Genomic DNA, 5,720 nt, shown 5'->3' with positions numbered 1-5,720 from the left:
TAAACAAAACTAAATTAAAAGAAACTGAAATTTCATTGGACATAAGTATGGCTGTGTTTGTCAAAACAGGTTGGATTATGCAGCAGGAAGAAATACCCTTAAGCCTCGGTTATTAACGTAACATAGGCCTATTGTTCATGTCATGGTCCTGGCCACTCTCAAAGGGCAGCTAGTGTCCATGAAGCCACTCAGGGATCCAGGCTGACAAAGATGTTACCATGATGCAGCTTCACCTTGCAGCTGCATACTCCAGCTGTGGTGGCTTTTGAAATCACCATGGAAGGGAAAAGGTATGTTGGAAGGGTTTTCTCTATCAATTAAGCATGTTAGCTTTGGATTAATGTACATTAGTTTATTCCCAGTCCTTTGGCCAGAACTACTGTGTGGCCCCACCAAACTGCAAGGTGGCTGGAATGTGTAACACTCCTGTGTCCTCAGGAGGAGAGAACTGATTGTGATGAACATTAGGGCTCTTTATCTCTGAGGTTAACATATGAGTCATTTTTTCATATGCTTCTTTACGATGCTTTAGGTAGTGCTCAAATACCATTTATGGACTCCTCTACACCAGCTGGACTCCTGTCATGGTCCTCCAGTGCAGCTCAACCAATACATATGTACTCTTTTCATGGAAGAATTGATGAATGACAAGATCAGTCATTGAAATAGGCACAATATCTTTTGTAGACGTTCCCACAAAGACTTGGTAAAACATGGTATAAATCATACTCAAATGTTGAGCCCTGAGTTTTAGAGACTTAAAAAATGTACTTGGAGAATCAAACACACAGCTGAAAAGATCTCCAAGAGCATGTGGTTGGTGGTTAGATACTGAACAAAACACTTTTGAATTTAACCCAAATAACTGTTAATTCTTCCAGGGTTGGTGTCAGTATTTTGTATGCCAAATAACACTGTGGATTGGGAAACTATTTGATATGTCTGCAATAGATCCAAAGAAAAGGGATAAGAAGAGGGTTTCATGTGTAATCACTATTACACGGGAGTAGAATAGAGACCCAGTGGACAGTTTTAAAAATTGTCTTAAATACAAAAAGATCGTCAAACTGGCTGTTAGTATCAAAAATTTTTTTAAAAAAATTAAGCCTACAAATTTTTTTGTTACTATGAAGACTATGGTAACCAGTTATACACTCAGCTTAAAAATGAACCTTTCCCCCAGAGTTTTAAGTAAATGGTTAAAAATATTTAAGTGTTACCAAAGTAATAGACATTTTAAAATAAATTCAAACAAAATAAAAGAAAAATTGAACGTCTCTTCCTCCTTTTCAAATCCCTGGTGTTAAAATCTTGTTTCTTGATTTATATTGTTCCAAACTTTTGATATGTATATGAAAATACACATATGCAAGCAAACACTAGCACTTATATCTTTATCCACATATCATAAATACATATTGATCTCATCTAGACCTTAAGTTAAATGAAACTAGAGAAGGGTCAGTATTTCCTTATTTTTATCCCTGGTACCAAAGTGTCTAGCACATCATGGATGCTTAATTGATCATCTGATGAACAGAAGACTCTTAAGTTAACAAGACATCTGAGACAGTTTTCAATATAAGCCTTATTATTTTTAATGGCAGTATAGTATTCCATAATATAAATGTACTATAATATTTTAAACTATTTTCTATTGATGGATATGTAAGGTTTTTTCTATTTGACTATTACAAACAATTCAGAAATTGTTCATTAGGATGATTATTTATGTCAGATAGATTCCTGAAGATGGAATGTTTAGCTCAAAGTCACAAATGTTTTAAATTTTGAGAGACACAAGTGATATGGTTCTTCACCTTTTTGGGAGAATCACAGAATCATTTGACAATCTGATGAAAACTAATATACCCTCTCCCAGTAAACTGTACAAGTGCTCTATGTAATCACTGAAGCTTCTGGGTACAACACCTAGTTAAGAACCCCTGCTTTAGAGTGTTACATTAACTACTGAAGTTGATTTTGTCACAAATGATCTCGACTTTTACCTGCAGCATGGTCTGCCAGCTTTCCTTTAGAAAGCAGATGTTCTCTGAAAGGAGAATTATGAGATCTTGAGATACCACATGCTAATTTGCCCCCATGCAAATTTTAAGCTCAGTTTACCCAATTTCAAAGGCAAATACTTCCGTGTCAGTGCACTCGTATGACCGTAAGATCTCCCACACTTTGTCACATTAAAATCCCCAGTTAAGCCATGATTTTCTTATTTTCTTCTCAAAGTTTCCCTAACTGTTCCAGCCACAGTGATGTTACCAATTTTTTTCTTAAGAAAAAGGGGAGCACAGTCTGTTTCCACTCAGATTGCATCAGGTTGGATTAAGTAAGAACTTGAAGGTTGCCCAGCCCAAACATAAGAGTTGCACTGAGTCATAAAAGAGAATTCCAAGTGAAGACAGTTACTAATAGCTAGGAGAATGCTTGGTGAGCAGACATGCAGAACCTGATCTCCCAGTGACCAATGGGGGGACTCGGACCAGCCCCAACCGGGGCAACTGGGTCAAAGAAATTGTTGTTTTATAATTCTGAGTCAAAAGGAGAAACTTGAGGTACTTGGGACACTAGCATTGAGTGTCTCTCTTCCACACGCATACCCCAATTCTTCTGTTCTCTAAGCTAGCTCATTTTTCTTAAAAGAATAAAGACAAAATTTCAATAGTCCTCCTCTCCAATTTCAGAGAAAACAAAGCCTGAACTAGAATAAGAGATGTATGTTTCAGCTGTCTTCAAGAGGAAGGATGCTTTTCTTTAAGGAACTGTGACTGATTTACATAAGAAAAAGTGCTCTTGGTTTACTCAGCTACAGATGATTGAGGCCTTTCCTCCACTTCTGAAGGAGGAATATTTGGACATCACAGAGAACTGATTCTGACATCTTTAGAGAGTGGAATCACTTGGCTGGGTTCATTTCCTGGCTCCTGTGTTTTTATAGCACAGAGTTTCAAAGACATGTAAAGCCAGCACGCACTTAAAATTCTCGGCCTCTATCAAAACAAATCTGCCATTTAGCTTCACTTTTTCAGCGAGGCTCATTACAGTCCTAAATTTGAACCTCATTAGAGAATAAAATCTACACCTGTCTTTAGATCGTTCCTAAAAACTAACTCTCTTATTTCTTTGTAAATGCTATTGTACACAAACTTGAAATTCATAATTAATATTATTGAGTAAAAATGTTACCAGATGGTTTTAAACTATGAAAGAAAAAGTGTGTAAGTTTTCTCCTCATTGCCCTTTAAGAAATCAAATTGAAGTTTAATTCAGGTAGGAAACAGGTTAATGACAATAAAAAAGTTTAATCTAGACCCTTGTTAAGCAAAGGGTGTTTATTGCATCAACAGTGTCAATATCACCTGGGTGTTGATTAGAAATGCAGAATCTAGAGCCCTACTGGAGATCTACCTACTCTTGATATGCATTTTTTTAAGATTCCCAGGTAATTTGCATATACAATAAAGTTTTATTTTTTTTTTTTGGATTTCAATGTATCAAGGTCTTTATTTACAACTTTATTGGCAAAAAAGAAAAGGAATAGTTTAAAACAGTTTAACACAGGGCATTGCAGCTGATCCTGGCAGACTAATGAAGTTTTATTTTAAATGTCCATCTAATTGTCCAGAGATATACAGTACTGAATCTGCATACACAGTTTCCTTTATGAAGTACAGGCTCATATCTCAGGCAGCCTTTTGAACATATAAATACAAAGGAAAGAAAACCACTCATTAAAAACTGCATTAAATAAAGGGTAATTTAAATTTATGTTGTCCTTCTAATAACACATACCCAATGAAAATCAAAAGCTGGAAAAGCAGTTACACTTCCTACTTGAGTGGACAGTTAAAACAATCAATCATTTTCTGCAATGACCATTATATTTTTAATTTATCATGAACTACTCTGAACTTACTATGAGATGTAGCCAAAGTCAGAAGACAAGATGTAGGGAGAATATTCCTTTTTTGGAGGAGAGTAAGCCCTCCAGAATCAGCATGGGAAACAAACATCCTGTTGAATTTTAGGTGGAAAAAAATTAATGTAGTCAATTTCAACTCATGCTGAGCTGGCTTAATTTTTTCATTGACTTGTTTGGTGTCATTCTTCTAAATCAAGTGTGTTTAATTCTTCTTCTAGTTCATCCAAATCTTCCCCAGTAAGAAGACTTCCGTCAACAGGAACAGAATCAATGGCTCCATTTTCCTGTCCCTCCCTTTCATTGTCCTCTTCCAAATCACTTCTTTCACCATTTTCAGCCCTACCTCCGGAAGCTTCACTTAATTTGTTTTCATCCTTTTCTGAAGTATATGTGCTGAATCTTTCAAGACTGGCTACAGTAATACCTGTCTCATCTACATCTCTTGGGGTGCACAGGCTTAAATCTATGCCATTTATGCTCACTGAATCACCAACCTCATCACCACCTGTTCCCTGGGTACAAAAGGTATCATCAGCTTCCTCCTCCTCCTCGTCAACCAGTTCAGGACGAAATTCAAACACCTCACAACCACTAATCACTAATCTTTCCCTGCTTGGAAGTCTGCTTTCCTTGTTTCTATATCTTGCTCAAGTTTATCAATCTTTTCGTGTCTTTTTCTCTTCTTCCATGCAAGAAAAGATTCTAACGTAACTTTGGTAACATTTGGACCTACGGCAGAATGCTCTCTTTCAATTAGATCTTCTAATGAAATTTCATCTTCTTTTTCTTCTTTCTTTTTATCTTTTTTAAAGACAAACTCAGGAGAAAGTGCATGATGATACATGCAAATATTACCCCCTCTAGGGCATACCCCAAACCAGCCATATTTGTTGTTTTCAATAGCTTCAAGGAAATGCTTGCACACTATTTGAGCTTTTGGTTTTTCCTTTTCCACCTCACCGTGCTGCTTGTTTACTACTTCTTCCAGTTTTTTCTCATCCCAATTATCCATAGTATCTTTATCAAGCTCTTCATCTCTTGCATCAATGTAAACACTTCGCCTTTCACATTTTGTCTCCAGAGTCAAGTCATGAGAGAACTTACACTTATCTCCTTTAGTACACTGTCCTTGCTTGAAGAATGCACATACCATGGATTTGGGATCTGCACCTTTACTTATTTTTTGAGTGGCAACTACAGGTTTGAACAACTCATTTAGCTCTTGCAATTCCTTCTTCTTGTCATCTTTCTTCAACTTCTTTTCAGCTTCACTTTATGCTACCTAAAGTGGATTTTGTTGACCAAATTTAACTTGATGAGTGACAGCCTTGATAAACTTCTGTTGCTTTGCTCCTTTCTTATTCTTTAGATCAGAAGTTTTGTCTTCGATAATCTTCTCCTTTTTCTGCTCCGCCTTTTTGCTGCCCCCAGCCTGAGCCTGTTTCTTGGGGGGCATGGCAGAGACAGTTGGCACCCGCCAGACTTAAACACAGCTGGACTCCCTCAGGGACTCTGGCCCTGCAGTAGGAGAAGGAGGAAGACGCCTACAATAAAGTTTAAGGAACACTGATCTAAGCCACCTTTGTGAAGCTATCTAGAGACACAAAATGTTTCATCCCTTAAAATGCACCATCCTGTGACTAACGCCAGCTACCACGGGTATTTACTGTCCTCAAGATTACAGCACTCCATGTAAATTCTCTGAGCTGGACAGGTTTGGAAGAACATGTCCTTGAAGAAATCTAATCAAAAACAGAAAGTCAAAAAGATACTCAAGTTCTTC

At 37.1% G+C, this 5,720-nt stretch overlaps 1 pseudogene across 1 annotated transcript; it reads right to left on the bottom strand.

Annotated features, from left to right (window-relative positions):
* Positions 1-3,392: 3,392 nt before the first annotated feature.
* Positions 3,393-5,424, bottom strand: LOC114885916 (annotated as a pseudogene). Its single transcript, XR_003791213.1, has one exon. The product of XR_003791213.1 is annotated as a zinc finger CCCH domain-containing protein 15 pseudogene (transcript).
* Positions 5,425-5,720: the final 296 nt, after the last annotated feature.

Source organism: Monodon monoceros, unplaced genomic scaffold (assembly GCF_005190385.1).
Source record: "Monodon monoceros isolate NGI ecotype Baffin Bay Population unplaced genomic scaffold, NGI_Narwhal_1 Super_Scaffold_6, whole genome shotgun sequence".
NCBI classification, from domain to species: domain Eukaryota; kingdom Metazoa; phylum Chordata; class Mammalia; order Artiodactyla; family Monodontidae; genus Monodon; species Monodon monoceros.
This window is presented reverse-complemented; position numbering and strand designations above follow the sequence as displayed.